General features: G+C 43.5%; 1 long non-coding RNA gene across 2 annotated transcripts in view; it reads right to left on the bottom strand.

The window, feature by feature from the left end:
* Window positions 1-293: 293 nt before the first annotated feature.
* Window positions 294-19,783, bottom strand: part of LOC117041092 — a 157,003-nt gene continuing 137,513 nt past the window's right edge. For both annotated transcript variants that reach the window (XR_004425930.1, XR_004425929.1), the window contains one exon: window positions 294-359. This is a non-coding gene — a long non-coding RNA (uncharacterized LOC117041092). The remainder of the gene's footprint in view (window positions 360-19,783) is intronic.

Below are 19,783 nucleotides of genomic sequence, written 5' to 3' on the forward strand. Positions count from 1 at the left end.
ATACACAAAGTTAATGACTCGGTGCACTTTGAAATATGAATCAGAGCTTTCCCAACTCACCTTCTCTAACAGGTATCTTCAAAATGATTTTTTTTAAAAAACACTTTTTGCTAAAAATTCCCATTAGGCCAGCAAGCAGCCCTTTATCTTGATTCTAAAATGGTAAACCTTGCAGGCTAAACCATGATGGGAAATTATACAGTATGACAGGACAAAGAAGTTCTTGAGCCCCCCATGTCATCATAAAACACACAAGCGAATCTGTCACTTTGATGTCGCGCTCGATGAAATCCCTACCTGCTCTTGACTCCTTCAAAGGCTGCCTTCTGGCAAGGACTTATCTGATGGTTTATTCGTTGCTGAAAGACAGAAGGAAAAATAAAATAAAATATTGAGCTAATATGGAGATTTACAGTTGGTGTTATTGTTTTGTCTACATTTGGATAATGGTATCACTAATGAGGGCTGTAAGAGCAACTTTTTACAAAAAAAATAAGCACCATACTGTGATTTCTGTCCTATGGAGATTTGATATTTCGCCTCAATCTCTGAAACTGGGTAGGCAGAGAACAGGGCATTCTGCCTTCACAACTGACCAAAATGTAGCATGAGAAGCAAACTTTGGTGTTCCCAGAAAGACCAGCTGCAATACTGGATCAATTCAAGTAATTTAACTAGTTGAGGTAAAAGGTACAAGTACCCTCTTGTTCATTAAAGAATCCACTGGATCTTCCCCACTGGCTCAGTTCTGCCAAGGTGCCTGTTGTTGTTCAGTCGTTCAGTCGTGTCCAACTCTTCGTGACCCCATGGACCAGAGCACACCAGGCACCCCTATCCTCCACTGCTTCCCGCAGTTTGGCCAAACTCATGCCAGTCGCTTCGAGAACACTGTCCAACCATCTCATCCTCTGTGGTCCCCTTCTCCTTGTGCCCTCCATCTTTCCCAACATCAGGGTCTTTTCTAGGGAGTCTTTTCTTCTCATGAGGTGGCCAAAGTACTGGAGCCTCAACTTCAGGATCTGTCCTTCCAGTGAGCACTCAGGGCTGATTTCTTTAAGAATGGATAGGTTTGATCTTCTTGCAGTCCATGGGACTCTCAAGAGTCTCCTCCAGCACCATAATTCAAAAGCATCAATTCTTCAGTGATCAGCCTTCTTTATGGTCCAGCTCTCACTTTCATACATTACTACTGGGGAAACCATAGCTTTAACTATACGGACCTTTGTTGGCAAGGTGATGTCTCTGCTTTTTAAGATGCTGTCTAGGTTTGTTATTGCTTTCCTTCCAAGAAGCAGGCGTCTTTTAATTTCGTGACTGCTGTCACCATCTGCAGTGATCATGGAACCCAAGAAAGTGAAATCTCTCACTGCCTCCATTTCTTCCCCTTCTATTTGCCAGGAGGTGATGGGACCAGTGGCTATGATCTTAGTTTTTTTGATGTTGAGCTTCAGACCATATTTTGCGCTCTCCTCTTTTACCCTCATTAAAAGGTTCTTTAATTCCTCCTCACTTTCTGCCATCAAGGTTGTGTCATCAGCATATCTGAGGTTGCCTATGCTTCCTCAAAACAGACAAACATTTCAATTAAATGCCTGACTAGTGATTTTTTAAAAGTCAAATGTAAGAGCACTGTTTCCCATTTTTAGACATTGAGAACAATGATATATTCATGAGTGCAAAATCAGAAATGCAACCGTATACAAATTTACCTAAGAGTAAGTCCAGCTGAACTCAATGGGTGATTGCAATGTTAGAGTAATATTCTTAAATCTCTGGATTTAAGTAATGGGCAGCACAATCCCAAAGCCTCCTTATGGTGGGCTGTGGGCAGGGACGTAGCAAGGGGGGGGGGGCGGACCGCCCCAGATTCCATAATGGAGGGGGTGACAAATTATCAAGGGACAATTTTATTTGAATTTTTATTATTATTATTTTTTTGAAAATGCCTGCTCCGAAGGTCTTATCTTACTAGGGATTATATAGCTATATATGAAATTTCATGCATATCGGTTAATATCTTGACCCTCCTCCACCAAAATAGCTGTTCACTTGGCTGTTTTCCTATGTCACGAAGGCTGAAATTTTAGTTCAGAGAACACTTACTGTTCCCAACCCTAACCCTGTGGAAAGCCATCTAATTAGACTTTAATTTGATTTTGAGATGTTTTTAGGAGGTAATTTAATTATTGTTTGATTTTATACCAATGTTATGTATCTGATGTTAGCCACCCTGAGCCCAACTTTGGCCGGGAAGGGCAGGATATAAATATATTATTATTATTATTATTATTATTATTATTATTATTATTATTATTATTATTATTATTATGTTATTATTCCTTTGTAAGAAAATATGAAATTAGTAAAACCATTTTTGCGGGGGGGATCAATGGGGGGGGCGTTGACAAGAAATTTTCCGCACCAGGTACCACCTTACCTTCCCATGCCTTGGGGGGGGTGTGTGTGACAAATTTCTTTTTTGCCGCCGGGTACCACTTTACCTTGCTACGCCCCTGGCTGTGGGGTGGGTGTTGGATTGAGCAGAGGTGTCCCTCTGCTCAGCTCTGCTTCTAGCTTTTTTGGTGACAGCTCTTGGGGACTGTCATGATGAACGTCTGCACTTCCAGATTTACTCCACTCCACTCCACTCCACTCCACTCCACTCCACTCCACTCCACTGCAGGTTTTGGGAGACCTGTAACCCATCACCTGACCCCAGCAATACCGCGAGGTATAGCTAGCAAAGCAACAGAAGCTGGTAAAAGGTTCTCTGTGCCACTATAAGGCCTCTCGTGACAGTGCTCTTTCAAGGGGAGTGCAGTCCAATCCAGAACAGGACATGTACCTAATTCCCAAACATGGGTACCACACTTATGCACAGTATCTTCACCCTGTCAGGATACAACTTCAGTTTATCACCCCCTGTCCATCACATTACTGGATCAAAGCACTGATGTGACATCTGTAGAGGTTTGGCAGGATACGACCTAGCTACCATTGTACTATGAAGCCCTGATAACATCTGCCTATCCAAGTGGCTCCAGTCTAGAGCAATCTACCCCAGAACCTGCATTATTCAGGCCTCAACCTAACAATCCTAATTATTACAAAAAATAAGACAAGTGGATATTGCCCATGATTTAAAGAACCCCCATCTTTTCCTATCTGCCCCTCAGGTAAGTAGGAATAACTTGGCAAGGAAATAGTCTTTTTGCACCAGATGGCTCCCTAGTACTAGGTAAATCCAGCTCTCTTAGGCTTTCACACAAAGAGGCTTAAAATTAATTAGCAGCTCCATTAAAAAAAGAAAGAATATAAAGCAGTTGCTGTGGCATAAAGGAGTGTGAGAAAGGAGACTGATTAGGAGGGTTTTTTTTCCAGTGCTTTTAGGCCAAAGGGATGAATTATAGCTTACAAAAGAGGTGGTTTTTATTCCACAGAGAGGTTAAAGGTATTTACAAGCTGATGCTTTGATGCTGTTTTGTTTTAAGGCATTTGTGGAGCTATTTTGTGAGATGACAGTTTCAGCATCATCACTTTGAATTCAGCATTCTCCGGAATGAAAATGAGAAGGAGAAGATTGGTTTTTTCTCACCAGAATAATCAACAAGAAGCAGCCAGGTGGTTTATGGTTGCCTGGTGACCATGAAAAGAGCAGCTTCCCTCACTCAGGATCTATTTCGAGCTGGCATGTCACACTGCCACGTTAAAGCTAAATGGAGCAGGAAAGGTGACTTGAATGGGACTTGGTCCTGCAAGAGGAGCCACTCTCAAAAGGGGGGGGGAGAGGAAAGGAAAGGAAAGGAAAGGAAAGGAAAGGGAAAAAATAGCTGTGTATGTAATGTACCTTTAAGCAGAAAGGGAGCTTCCTTGAAGATAATGGGATTATGATCTCCCTTTTAAGTTAAGCATTTGCTTAAGAGGTGCTCAGCATCTCTACACATTGGCCAGTGTTTTCCTCCAACCCATTTCACATATGTGTTCTTCTCAACACCTGAAAACATTGTGCAGAACAATCCTATCCATGTTCATGCCAAAGCAAATTGCCATTGAGTCCAATGGATTTCACTTGCTAGGAAGGCTGCTTAGCTGCCAGGGCAGCAACCAGGACGGTGGCAGCAACCTGTGAGCACCACACAACCATTTTGGGATGAGGTGCGTCTGACACAGTATGCATGCTTGCTCAGCATTCATGTGAAGGGTCTTAAGTATGCACAAATCTCAGTTAGATAATCCAAGACAGATGGCCATCCAAACTCTGCTTGAAAACCTCCAAGGAAGGAGATCCCACAACCTTCGGAGGGAGTCCATTCCACTGTCAAACATCTATTTCTGTCAGAAAGTTCTTCCTGATGTTTAGTCGGAATCTCCTTTTTTGTAACTTGAAGCTATTGGTTTAAGTCCTACCCCCCAGAGCAGGGGGAAACAAGCTTGCTCCCTCTTCCATTTGACAGTCCTTCAGATATTTGAAGATGGCTATCATATCTCCTCTTCAGGCTCAACGTACCCAACTCCCTCAGCTGTTACTCATATCTGTTCTTTGTCTTGGAGATGTGCTTACCTGGCAGCAGATGGTCCATGATTTTTATTATTATGAACCACTCTGGAATCAATTTTTGATGAACAGTGGTATATAAACATTGTAGATAAATCAAATAAACATTTCTCATGGTGCTGTGGAGAAATACCAGGTTCCACTGCAGGGGTGAGGATCCTGTGCCCCCCCAGATGTTGCTGGACTATTCTCCCACCATCGCTGACCACTGCTCATGCTGCTGATGAAAACTGGAGTCCAACAACATCTGGAGGGCCACAGGTTCCCATGCCTGGTCTACTGAGTATCTGCTCCTGATCGTGAAACAATGGCATGTGTGATTAAAAATACCAAACAAAAAGAAGAATGAGTGCAATTTGAAATGGATAAATCCTGCTCATGAGCCAAAGGTAATTTGCAGGCATTTAACTGACAGGAAACTGGTAAATTGCTTATGGATATTTCCCAAAGAAAGAAGGGAAGTTCATCAAACACAATTTTGATATGAATTTTGTCTTTAGCTCTAGGGAACTAGATAAGATTCTCAGTTATTAGATATTAGCCTGGAGCATTGTGATAACATTAGATATTATTTATCATTAAAGCCAGCCAGGAGGAAAGAGCCATTTTTTGTGGGGGAGAACAATATGTTCTTGAAACAAGAAGGAGCGGGGGAAAGCAAAGAAACCACACTGAGCTGTAATACCAAAGCTTTCAATATTATACAGCTTATTTCCTTGCTTTAGCTCAGAGTGAAGTTAAGATGCTTAATGCTTAATGAAAACAGAACTTACTGTGTTTGACAAAAAACCCAGGAATGTAAAAAGTGTTTGAAACATTGGTTGTGTTTGCACGAAATGCTACTAAGCTATAAACCTTGGCTTAATAAAACTTACTTTGTGCAAGCTGTGTACTGGTACATGCAGCCCAAACACTTTGCTCCTCCCTTCATGTGAGCAGGTAAACAAATGGGGAAGGAGATAGCTTAGCATTAGGTCCAAACCCAGGACTGTGGTTTCTTTCACCCTAATTAACCCACGATTACAAAGCCAGCAGCAAAGCATGGTGAAACACTATCAAGGAATTGTGGCTGTTTAGGGTAAAACCAAAACAAAATAGGAAATTCTTTCCAGTAGCACCTTAGAGACCAACTGAGTTTGTTCTTGGTATGAGCTTTCGTGTGCATGCACACTTCTTCAGATACACTGAAACAGAAGTCATATTTAAGGATCTGGTGACTTCTGTTTCAGTGTATCTGAAGAAGTGTGCATGCACACGAAAGCTCATACCAAGAACAAACTCAGTTGGTCTCTAAGGTGCTACTGGAAAGAATTTCCTATTTTGTTTCGACTATGGCAGACCAACACGGCTACCCACCTGTAACTGGAACTAGGGTAAAACCAGACACGGTCCTAGGTTCAGACATAACACTGAGCTATCCCCTTTGTGTACCTCAGGCGTGGAGAACCTCAAGGCCTCTCCATCTGGCCCTTAAGACTTAAAGGGTCTCCAGTTGCTTTTGGACTACAATTCCTATCATCCCTGACCACTGGTCTTGCTAGGGATTATGGGTGTTGTAGTCCAAAAACAGATGGAGACCCAATTTGGGAAACACTGTTCTAGAGACCATGCACTCTCCCCTCACGGACTTTTATCTGCAACCTCCTCAGGCCCTTTCACCTCGTTGGAATGTGTTATAAACAATATAATTCAGTCATCCAAGGCACAGAATTACACGCGAATGTGGCAGTGGGAATCACAGGTAGGACTAAAGGGAGATTGTTATTCCACACACAGTCTGGAGTTCTTAAGTGCCTTTTGATTTCACCCGTGCTTATAGCCATGTGTAACATACACTCCAACATGTTGACGCCAAAAACCAGGGCGCACATCTGCACAAGAGCACAGAGCCAAAAAACACACGCTTTCAGGTGCAGCAATCTCACATATTTTGGCCCCCCCCCCCGTAATGGGATGTCCAGTATGGTGTGACTGTACAATAATCTGAATGCTGCAGAGCAGACCTGGATGCTTTGTGATTTTAAGCCACAGATTTTGAGGGAAATGGTGTGGAAGATCCCTTGCTATTCCTTAGTGAAAACCTCACGGGATATAATCATTTATTTTGTAAAATAATTAATTCGTTCAATGTCCAAAGGCCACAGAACACATGAAGTTAAATGCATGAATGCATTTAGCATACGTAGTCATCCTTCCCCCACCTCAAATATCAGCAGTATATATAGGGGCTCTATCAGGATTGGAACCATATATTTCTATGGGAGAGGGTTTAGCTCCCCCTTAATGAAAATTGCTCCGATAAGCTGCTATCAGCCCTGGGAATGGAAGTTTCTGTTTGGCACCAATGCAAGCTTCCCACCCAGCCGTTGGGGTAGTGGTAGTGACAGGACCACAGTGGAAGGAAAACAATTGACACCCCCGTTGTCTTGGCTGGTGGCCCCTATGGCTGTTATGTATTTTTTTGAAGGCAGGGGGACCCTAACCATGTCAAATGTAGTCATACATTTAATATCACACTTAGTTTGGCCCTACGTAGATGGGAGGCAGGGGGCAAGTACTTGGATTCAGCAGAGCGCAAGCAGGAGCTGATTAAAGAACAGGCCCAGGGGTGTCTAAAGACTGCAAGTGCATGTTTTCAGTTTTTCTTAAAGTAAATAAGTATGCTTTATTCATAACCAGCCTCCCTCAGGCCACGCACAGGGAACAGTGCTTTACTTGACACCTTTTAAGATTGACTCCTTATTAAACAGCTGGGGTCACAGAAGGATATCCTTAAAGAAGTTCCCTTTTATAGCCTTCGTGGTTGGTGGGTTGGCGGGTAGAGAGGGGGCCCAGTTTCAGTACCATGGCCCTAACAGGACTAGTCAGCATCAGCTAAGCTGCTGGGAGGCCAGGCTGGGGCAGGTGAGCAGAGGACTGCCTGCATATGGAGCAGCTTGTAAACGCAAGAACCGGTAATGTAGAATATGGTGACAACATGTTTAAGAAAACCAGCAGCTGTGCTGTCCACAGCAGGAGGAACTATTGGGTGGCTAGCCAGGTGTGAAAGCTGTTTTGTTGTACGCTAGGTCTAAGGGGGGTGGGGGAGGAGAGAAAACCCTGTATTGGTTTTTAAGTCACTCAACCCCTGCATCTCTACTCTTGAACTGCACTTTTGTGCTTTTAATGGTTCTTTATTTTATTTTTTCAAAAGGCAGTTCTTAAAAACATCGTGACCATTAACCTAAAATCCAGGGGAAATAACAAGCAAGAGGAAACAGTCAGGTACCCAGACATTGATGAATACAAAGCCTGAAGTTTAGCAAAGTGATTTATCCCATCACATTTTGCAAGCTGTTCACCTCACAATGGCGAACCGCTGCTTAGTAATTGAGAAGGACACATCCTCTTTCTTATATTGAGTCTGCCTGTGAGCGATGATGATGGCAAGTTAATTAATTATCTCCGGCATCGGTTTACTTGAACATTTTCTTTTTCTCCAGCAGCCTTTTGAAAAGAGCCCAATAGAGGGCTTGATTAGGGGGATAATGAAGGAAATTTCCAATAGATTATATCATTTCTCATCTATTTGCAGCCATTGTTAACATGGATTGCTCTCTCAGTGCCGGGATTCGCGTCAGGGAAATTTCATAAGCATGTAAATCTACCTTAAATGGGATATTTAGGGATAAATTCAAGTAATTGCATGTTTATCATATTTCTGTCAATGTGATGGGGGAGGGGGGGGAGGAGAGAAGATCCGCTGCCTCAATCTCACTAAGAGGTTTTATTAGATGCGCCCCGTTTCCCTTTGTGCCAAATTATATGAGAAGGATCTATATTTTGAGGGGAAATGGGTTGACACCACTTGCAAAGAATAGACATCTTAGAAATGCAGCAAGTAGAGAAATAACAGCATAACCCTCAAAAGTTCCTCACTGTGAGGAATGCCCTGAATGTCCTCCCTGAAATCTCCCTCCCTCAACTAGGCCTTGTTTACAGGCTGTCACCTGACCTGGGACCAGAGAGCAGGGATGGGGAACCTGCACCCGCACCCTAGATGTTGTTGGACTCCAAATCCAATCAATCCAGGTCAGCATGGCCAAAGCAGGGATGATGGAAGTCATAGCTCAAACAAATATCCGGAATTCCCCATCTCTACCATGGACAGCAGTTCCCCCAGCCTCTCTACTGTTTTCAAAGATCATCAGTTAAATGAAAGGGGTGATTCTATGTTTGCTGTCTCGGATACAAAGAGGACCATCTTGGCTGTGAGTCCTGGACTTGTGTACTTCTTGATGTTTCATTTATTGCATATGACTACTTTTGCTATAGGGGACGCAGGTGGCACTGTGGGTTAAACCACAGAGCCTAGGGCTTGCTGATCAGAAGGTCGGTGGTTTGAATCCCTGCGACGGGGTGAGCCCCCGTTGCTCGGTCCCTGCTCCTGCCCACCTTGCAGTTCGAAAGCACGTCAAAGTACAAGTAGATAAATAGGTACCACTCTGGCGGGAAGGTAAACGGCGTTTCTGTGCGCTGCTCTGGTTTACCAGAAGCGGCTTTGTCATGCTGGCCACATGACCCGGAAGCTGTACGCCGGCTCCCTCGGCCAGTAACGCGAGATGAGCGCCACAACCCCAGAGTCGGACACAACTGGACGTGATGGTCAGGGGTCCCTCTACCTTTACCTTACTTTTGCTATGTTTGAAATTAAGTATTCTTTTTCATGCTATAAGCCGCCTTGAGCATGGTTTAACTATGAAAAAGGCAGCATACAGATAAAATGATGTATGGCTGGCTGGCTGGATTTCAGCTCAGTTTTTTATTCTTAAATGACAGTTTCCAGAGTCAAATGAAGACCTTTCTTACCACATTATATATTACAAATAATAAAAAATGCAGAAGGTTCTATCTAATAACAATCTAACTGAGCAAAGCACTCTATGTAGGGCTTCCCTTGCACTTTATCCAGAAGCTGCAGTTAGTGCAGAATACTGCAGAATGATTGCTAACAGGAATGAGATGTCAGCAGATAAGAGATCTGCACTCATGGCTGATTTTCTGTTGGGCCAAGTTCACAGTGTTAGTATTAGTATACAAGCCTTTAACAACTGGGACCAGTTTACCTGCAATATCACGGTTACAGGTGTGTGGGGGGGGGGGGGTTGTATCCTGCTTTCCCACCATGGAGCTCAAAGTAGTGTATGTACATAGTTCTCATTTTATCTGCAAAACAAGCCTGTGGCATAGGTCAGATTGAGAGTGAGCTGCTGGGGTAGCTCATTTGGTAGAAAATGAGACTCTAAATCTCAGGATTGTGGGTTCAAGCCCCACATTGGGCAAAAGATTCCTGCATTGCATGGGCTGGACCAGGTGACCCTCGTGGTCCCTTTCCAACCCTCTGATTCTATGACTGCCTCAATGTGACCCAGTGTCTCTGAAAGTGTGGATCAGGTAGATTTGCCTTTAAATGCAAACTGAACCAAACTCCTCCGCTCTTGCTGCTGCGGCTCCACCACCTGCTCACTCCCCACTAGCATTTAGGAGTAACCCCAAGAAAGGCTGAGCTGGGAGCAGGTCCTTGACTGGCCTGTGAAGACTTAATTGTCAAGGCCTGGAGTTACATGTCTCCCTTGCACATCTGGAGTGTTGGACAGATGGGCCAGTTTGCATCCCTGAAATGGGTCTCCCTGCAATTTCAGAAAACTGGATCAGAGGGCAGAGGAGTTAGAAAATGACAGTGATACAAGATCAGAAAAGAAGAAGTGGAAAGTGTTTGATGGGGTTAAATGTCCCAGCCTGAAGTAAAGCAATTTCCTCTCCTCTCCTGCCATTTTCTTCCAGAGGCTTATCATCTCCAGCTGGGACGATATAAAGCCCCATTTAATCGAGATCCATTTAACACTGAATCATGCTAACAAGATTACTTAGCTAGGGCTAATTCTGTATTTGCTGAAGTTCCGCATCCAGGGAGAGTAATCTGTAGGCAGTGGTGGCGGCGGCAGGTCTAGAGGCACTCTGTGGAGCCAGGCCACTAAACACCCAGCTGGCTGCCCACTGTCTCCATTCCATTCTACTAGAGATCACTGCAGAGTTGCCTTTATTGTTTACCCTCAGAGAAAACTTGAAACTGGAATTGTGTTCTTCTGTTTCCCTTACAGCCAAACAGGGAAACTTAGCAAAGTCCTCGTCTGCTGTTATCTGTTGAGTATGCAACAAGTCTTTTCTGTAGGATTGCCATTTTTCAGTCTAACAGGGCTCCTGTGTTTCCAAGAGCTGCAGGCGAAACTTTCCCCATTACTGATTCACCTGTTGCATTTCTGCCTGTCAAATCAATCTACAGAGGCAGGGGAGGGGGAAAGAAGCTCTATGTTGCAGTTAAATGGCCGGACTTTTCCTCTGTCCAGAACTTGATTCAGATGGCTTTGTCTTCTATCAAGAGATAAGATTTGAGGGCTATTGCATGCACCTAAAAGTTATTGCCATTGTCATATTTTCATTTTTTTAAAAATAATAATCAGTCATTTAGAAATATTGTTTGCACTATACATTCTCTTAGCTATCTGCAGGTTCAGAAAACATCCCACCAGGAACAGTGCCACTTTAGTGATGGAGCCCATGGTTTGCATAACAGAAGGCGCCAAACTCGGTGACTGCTATCATCAGCCCTCGCAGATTTCAGGTATCAATATTTCAGAGGTGTAGACTGCTGCATATGACATTACATTCACACACAAAACTAATAAAGAGTGGCCGATTGTCAGCACAACGATTCCATGTTTACCTCTCCTTCTATGTTATTAGTCAATTAGTGGTGACAGCAGCGGCAACAGTTCAAGCATTTCCCCAAGCACACAAAGGGCTTAACTGTGGGTGGGACAGGGACATACACAAAGCTCCACCCTGCTCTGCTGCTCTTCAGATCTTGCCATGATTAGCAGGAAGGTCTGAAGAGGGTTTTGAAGTGCTTAGTAACTTCCCCACAAAAGAGAATCGCGTCACGTCAGGGTTATGGATCATGCGGAAGAATTTCTAAGCTCATTCAATTGAATGCAGTTTAAAACCTGCTAAATCACACAAAGATCTGAACAGTAGCCCGAGGGCATTGGGGGAAAGGCTTGCATGTGCACCCCCATACCTGTGTGTGGTCAGGTGTGTGGCTGAGCACACAGCTTTTACCACTGACTATTAAGGATCATTTGCAATCATTTTTGCTCCACTACCCCCCTTCTGCCCATCCCCGCAAGCTTACAATACTACAGTGGCCTCACAATCCTGGTAGTTTTAATTTCAGACCGTTTCCTAGTGACCTCTAATATGTACCAATAATCTGACTAGGTATAAGCCTGCTTCACATTGTTGATAATTTTGTAGCTATGGTTCATTTGTTTGTTTTGTTTTGCTAAATCTCGCCAGCTTTGGGCAGTCAGTTGTGTTGAAACACATCTCCATTAAGAGGTATATCCCAAATTACCTGTGCATGGGCAAGGTGAGAAAAGGAAAGCTGCAAAGTTGCAAGCTGACCATCCATAATAATATACACAATGACCTTCTTGTCTATATATCTATGGAAACAGTTGTATTAGGGAACCATCCTTTGTCAAGGTGCTATTTCCTTATCGGTAGTACTGGATAAAAGACTGCTCATGCTACTTAATGGAAATCTCCTCTGACTATGGAAGCAGAAAACTTATCAACCCTTTGGGGCTTGTGAGCACATTTTTTTTTGTGGGGAAGTTACTAAGCCCTTCAAAACTTGATCTGGGCACTGCCTGCTATGATCAGCTCCCTCCCAACTTCCCCAGGTCATGCCTCTGAAACTTTTGTGTGTGTGTGTGTGTGTGTGTGTGTGTGTGTGTAGCTTCTACTCCTGCCACTCCATTCTCACTCACTCCTCTTTCATTTCCTGACGTGCTATGACTTCCATCATGCCCTGTCCTGTTCCGTTTGCCCCTCCCCCAGGTGCAAGCAGTGCAGCACCTCAATAATGTACAGGTGGTCCACTCCAATTATGTACAGAAAGGGTATTACACTTTTGGCTTTAGACTCTGTGGCTAATGTGAATACGGCAGCAAACAGAAAATCTTGGGGTTTTAAATAACGTGGGAATGACATAAAATCACTTTTCTGTTGGGGCAAGGAGATCATTGATCACTTGCTGCTGCGTAGCCGCATAAACTCTAATGGGGCTACACCAGCAAAACGGATGAGTAAGCTGCTCACCGAGACTTGAGTGACAGCGAAACCATATTTAGTAACAGACAGATTAAAATGAGAATTGCAGAAGCATGAAGTCTTGTTATCTGCAAGTCTTTCCACAGCTGAGCCTCGAGACGCACACTGATTGGTAATTCAGATCATGAAGTTTGTCCCCATGGAGTCTCCATATGTTTCCACCCCTGGAGGAGCTATGAATGTCAATGCACCCCTTAGGGTGCAATGTGTGAAAATTCTCCAGGGGATGAAATGAGAACTGACATTAATCTGCCACAGGTGGCCTTTGCAACTTTTATGCATTGCCCAGTTTCCTGAAAGTCAAAAGAAAGAAAGAAAGAAAGAAAGAAAGAAAGAAAGAAAGAAAGAAAGAAAGAAAGAAGCATCCCAACCCCAAATGAATACACTTTCACCTTGAGATAATTCATATTAAAGATTTACTGAGTGGAACTGGGAAGTCTAATCACAAGTGACCAACATAAGCAAAACAATTTCATCAAGTCATAGAATCATAGAATCATCGAGTTGGAAGAGACCACAAGGGCCATCCAGTCCAACCCCCTGCCAAGCAGGAAACACCATCAAAGCATTCCTGACAGATGGCTGTCAAGCCTCTGCTTAAAGACCTCCAAAGAAGGAGACTCCACCACACTCCTTGGCAGCAAATTCCACTGTCACAGAACAGTTTTTCCTACTGTCAGGCTTGTACTTTTGTGGTGACTTTACTGCAGATGTCCATGCGCATACCAGTCCTGTCAACATGTGTCCAGGTCATGGGCCAAAGCATGTTCAGGATACTCAACCAGTATTGTTGCACTATTAGACCATGTGCTCAACCATTTACAAGATGCAATTGCCCCCCCCCCCACACACACACAACGGCAAAAACATCACCATAACATGGTGTACTCTTGATGTTACTGGACTGCATCTCCCATCAACCCCAGGCAGCACGGTCAACAGTCAAGGATAATGGGAGCTGCAGTCCAACAACATATAGAAGGCATTAGTTACTCCTGGCCTAAGGGTAGTCTCTTTCTCAGATGAAAGGACTGGAGAGGGGGGAAACGATAGGCGCTGGAAGCCAAAGGCACTATGGCACATCCAAAGCCAATTTCACTCCCCCTGCCCCACAATATATGGATCTCTTCAGTAGCCATGGAGCCTGCCACACCCTCCTTTGTAAATTATTTCTGGGTAATTACTAATGACTTTTTAGAGGGGGGATTTTTTAAAAAAATGATATAATGCCCTTCAGCAAAGGTTCCGGGATGTTTTTTGAAAACAAGATAAACTACAAAAATTGGAATAAAAGACAATACTGTAAAGAAAGGAAGAGTGCCCTCCCCAACTCAAACCATGACCCCTAATTTGTCTTGGTTATCAGACTGGAAAAGAACCCCAATTACCCTCCTCCCAAACAGCCTCACTCCTGCCAACCAGAGATGAAAGGCACATTTATTTTCTTAAGTGAGATCTTTTGGTGACATATACAGACGCTTGTATACAAGACAATTACTGGTTAAAAAATGTCTGCCTCTGACTGCAACATATCTGTAAGTGGATTTAAACCAGCATAAAAGATGCAGAAGTGGATATAACCAGCCCTATCCCATCTCCCTGGAAACTCTCAATTTTGTGTCTCTGTATGTGTGCTTAGCCACACATATCATGCCAAAAAAGAACAAAACAGGATGTCAGCAAAGAAAGGAGTCTTCTCCCCTGCCCCTTCCTTCCTCTTATAACAAGGCGGCTTGATTTTATTTATTGTTATTGACAATTTCAGTGACTATTTCTCAATCATAAAAGCAAAAAGCAGAGGCTGAGCAAGTCAGACCATCATTCATATTTTGCTTTTATTGGACCTGGAAAGCCTGGGAGATATGAGAACTCGTTTGCACAGACACCCTAGTGGCAACATCACATTATTCAAATGGCTAAAATAAGCCTCGCACATGCAGTTCATGCAAACGTCCTCCTTTTTGTCCCCTCTGCAAACACTGAATCAAACCAATGGCTCCATTAGCTGTAATGCAGGTGCGCCCTTACACACATCTAACCTTGTTATACTCTTGCTGGAATAAAATTGTAATATATATATATATAAACAGCCACACAGAAATGGGGGAGTCTGTTGCATCAGCAGAGCAATGGAACAGCCATGTTCTGTTGGAAGGGACACCCCATGCGTTCTCGGGGTCTGTAATGTTTTAGAGAGGGGTGGGGAGGCTCCAGGTTTCATGGGGGGGGGTCGACTTAGTTTTCTGAAAGAGCTTCATTGTCCACCAGCCAGAGCCAGGAGCAAAAGAGTGGTTTGGGGAGAGCATGTGTTCGCTTAGAATGAAGGAATAAGGTGCTTCCACATGCAATATTTCCCCAGGGGTTTGTTTTCATACCAGAACTGAGCTCACAATCATTTCACTTAAAGATCCAGTTCTGATTTCCTCCCATGTTGTCTTCATTTCAGCAAGGGAGCCATTTTTGCCACTCTTTTTAAACAACTAGGTGGGTCATCATTTATTTTCCACCCAAGGCCACCATGCTAATGGCTGTGCTACTCTTTGCCAGCTTACAGATCTGTGACAGTCAGGTTACCTTACTTGAACTGTACACTATGAACTGCAGGTCTTTTTCAGGTGTGTGTGTATGTGTGAATGCAGCAGTGTCTGATGCAGGGCAGAGCCTCCCTCCTGACACTGGCATTGCCACCACTTGCTTGGGTGGTGTTGGGGTGGGGTAGGGTGGTGGAAGGGTCAGGGCTGTGTGGACTCACCAGCAGAGCCAATCTGGTGCCCACAGCCCTGCCCTTGCTGCCTCTCTGCCTAGCCCCATTCCAGCACTGGCCAGGTAGATGCAGCGATGTCGATGTTGGGAGGGCAGCTCTGCAGCTTTGTCCTGCCAGCTACATGGCGTATGTGTATGTATATATGCATTTTTTTAAAAAGGCAATTAAAGTAAAGATGTGGTGGTGGCCACTGGCTTAGGTGGTTTTAAAAGTGCATGGTGTAAATAGATGAAGGTGAAGGTCCATCAGTGGCCATTCACCATATTAGCTGATGGAACTGTCCAGTTCAGAATGGTTGTGTCTCTGAGTGCCATTTGGGGTAGGAACAAAAACCAGGAGACGGCTTCTTCTTCCGTGCCATGCCTATAGGTTTCCTGGGAGCATTTGGGTCCCCAGTTTTGGAAACAGGACATTTGACAGATTCAGTCTTGTCCAAGAGGGATATATATATATTTAATGTTCTAATATTCACACAGACTTTGAGCCAGCATATACAGTGGATTCAGCTGACAACACTGTATTTTTTTCTCATTTGCAACTTTTACCCCTACATTAGATAACACAACCCAGATGCGGGACAGAGAATGTACTTTAAAATCTGACCATGAATACTAACCATGACCTGTCCCCAGCTCGGATAAACTTATGCTGCTGCAGGTTTCTATATAAACTAAGCAAGGGTTGTTGTCATCTCTTTTTTTGTCACAGTGATGTGAGGAATCAGATATCCAAGAGCTAAAGTCAGCTGTGCTCCCCGGCCCCCCGCTGCACCTCTTCAATCCTCCTCGCCAACTGTGGTATGATATTAAAAAGCATATGCAATGAGGCTACACCTTCTGTTCACACTCTGTCAGTAATCCTGCACAGGCAAGGTTTGCTGTTAACCTCCCTAATGGAAAAGCCTGTTAGATGGCTTGCCGGCTGTGCTTCACAGTTAAGTATTATCTGCAAAGATGCAGGCTGTTGATGTGTGGGCATCTAAAGCAAAAGCTGCAGAAACTTAAAAGAAATGGTTAAATTCTGCTCGGCAGGCCTGAAAACATAGGTGTGGACAGGGGAGCGGGAGCGGGGGAGGCAAGAGGGTTGAGTTTGTCCAAACCTTGGGCCACCAGATTATATGTAACTAATTCCAGCTGAGGACATATAACTCGATGTGGATGCACTGAAGGAGGAGAACAATCACAGAATTTTAACTTAATTACAAATTTAGGCTTCCCTCATCTCTCTCTCTCTCTCCCCCCCCCCCCGGCCATTTGCACAATTCAGATAAAATGAGAGGTTTGGGTTTTCATTTTTTTTTTTTAAAGGAAAGAAATAAAGAAAAAGAAATCCATATGAATGGCAATATCCAGTATTCATTAGAGGCCTGAGAGAGAAATGGAGAGACACAACTCATTACTGGGTTCTTCACCTTTACCCTTGACAATGGTTATTTACATAATAACCTGACCCATAGGTTACCGTTCATTAACAAACACATGTGAAAACACTGAGGCAGCTGGCTACCACTCATAAATATAGATTGTTAACCTTGGCTTAGAAGACTTAAACTCACTTATGGGGTGGTGGGGAAGAGGCCCTGTTTTGCATAGCTATTATGTCATAACCCCAGTACGGAGCACAATAAACCAGAGGCATAAAGGGAAGGGCTCAAGATGTTCTCTCTCACACCAGCAGGGCCATTAAAACACACACACACACACACACATACACACACAGCAAGTTTCTGCAAGGGATGAAATGAATCTTCCAGGAAATCTGAAAATCCTGGTCCTCACTTTCGTATAGTGATATTGCTGAAATTCAGCCTTGCAGCAAAAAGGCGGCGGCGGCGAATCTACCAATGTCTAACAACCCAGGGTGTGCCTTGCCATTCTTCAGGGAAAAAAGCCTCAAAATATTGGGTGAGTTCCCCTTTGAGTATCCCTCCCCCCCCCGACTTAGAGGCATTAAGGTGGCATGGCTCAGCATCCAACCAGTGGGTGGCATCTGGCCGTGCCCACCCAACAGCAGTAATTTGGAAGAAATTCAACTCAGTTTGCATTTAAAGGCGAACCCACCTAATTTTCACTTTCCATAACAACACATGGTCTGAAACACAGCCAGCCCTCCTTCAATACAGTGGTACCTCGGATTACAGACTTTTCAGGTTACAGACTCCACTAACCCAGAAATAGTACCTTGGGTTAAGAACTTTGCTTCAGGATGAGAACAGAAATCGTGCTCTGGCAGCGCAGCGGCAGCGGGAGGCCCCATTAGCTAAAGTGGTGCTTCAGGTTAAGAACAGTTTCAGGTTAAGAACGGACCTCCAGAACGAATTAAGTTCTTAACCCAAGGTACCACTGTATTTGTACTTCTCTGAATTGTGTACAGTGGTACCTCGGGTTAAGAACTTAATTTGTTAAGAACCATGTACACCCTGCTTAAGCTCCTTAGAGAAAATAGATGGGATATAAATACAGCAAACAAACAAACGAATAAAGAGAAACTCACTGATGAATTTTCACAATGATTTTTTTTAAAAAAAATACAAACGGACGCAGAAATTTAGAGAACTGAATTAAAGACAAAAAACTGAGAAAAACCTGAAATTGACAGATTCATCTATACCCATAAAAGGAATGGACTTCCACTTTCCCCCACTCCCATTCTGTAGCTGCTCCCCCTCCCCCAATCTGCTTCAGAGGGTGTGGATCAGAAATCTACCCTGTATCATTTGTGGCACATCAACAATCAGTGTCATGGCATATTACAACACACACAAGATTGCTTGAGACATAAAGGGCCAAACAAACAACAGATATGTTTCCTGAGAAGATCTCCCTCTAAGAAAGCACAAGTAATTAACCCCATCACCCTTTATTGCAATATTTTAATTTTCCAGTGTGAGCATAGAGCTGAGCCAAATCTTCTTGCATAGTCAGGCGCTGTGCTTTTTGAGTGCCCTCCAATTCAGGGTTGTAGTCAATACTAGTCCCACTGAGAGTAGACCCATTGAAGTCAATGTACACTGCGAACTTAGGTCCATTTGCGTCAATGGGTCTACTCTGAGTACAACTTAGTTGGGTACAGCCATCAATGATTGCTTTCAAATGTTGTTTACATTGTTGTACTGTTCTTCAGCGTGATTGATTGTGACCACCCATGTCATTTTTGTGGATTATGTCACAGCACCACTGTGTATGACATCACATGGGTTGGTACAGACAATCTTATTAAATGACACTGAAAGCAAATAAGGCCAAGGAATGTGAGAGCAAAGGAAGTGAATGGCACAGAGGTCATGATACCAAGGGGTGGGAAAGGGAGGTGGACACTTTTGAAAAATTGCTGTGGTGAAGTATTTTTTCTTTAACTTTGGCCACATCAAAAATGCAATTTCAAACCAAAAAATCACCATTAGAATATTCAATTCAGCCTTACGTGAGCTTTTTCTTATGATGTTGTGGCTGTGAAATCAACATTTCATGGGTTTATTTATTGTGTTATTGATGTGAGAAGCTGCACCAATCAAATATTTATACAAAGGCTTTCACTATCCTGGATAGCTCAGTTGGTTAGAGCGTGGTGCTGATACTGACAAGGTTGCAGGTTTGATCCCTGTATGGGGCTGCTGCGTATTCCTGCATTGCAGGGGGTTGGACTAGATGATCCTCAGGGTCCCTTCCAACTCTAAAGTTCTATGATTCTATGACCCTATACAACTGAAATAATATGGGAATATCTGTTTCACCGTTTGCCCCATTATGGAATACCTGGCACCACTCAGGCTGGCATGGGACATTGTGTGTGATTCCTACGAGTGATGGAAGTCATCATGCCTGGAGCAAAACAGCATGAGGGTGTTGTGAAAACATGCCTCAAGGCATAGGGAAGGCTATATTTACTTATTGCACTGCTGTGATGTTTCTTTGCCTGCCTAAATTATCTCAGTACAACTCTGCACCTGCCATTAAACAGCCCCTCCCCCCTTGGACTTTAAAAAAAATATTCATTTTTAGTACATAACAAAAAAAGGAAAAGGAAAACAAGTAGAAATAATTATACAAAAAAAAAGATTCTTTACATCAATCGTACACCTCTTCAGGTAAGTTTAAGTTCAATTACGTTGCAGTAACATTAGAAAGAAAATGCAAATTACACATAAATCCAATTGATTTTAACAGTTTCAGACTTGGACTTTTAGACTGGCTTTCTGTCTCCAATAATAAGCTAATTGCATGTTAAGTTATCAACTTACTTCACTTTTT

Source organism: Lacerta agilis, chromosome 2 (genome assembly GCF_009819535.1).
Source record: "Lacerta agilis isolate rLacAgi1 chromosome 2, rLacAgi1.pri, whole genome shotgun sequence".
Classification (NCBI taxonomy): domain Eukaryota; kingdom Metazoa; phylum Chordata; class Lepidosauria; order Squamata; family Lacertidae; genus Lacerta; species Lacerta agilis.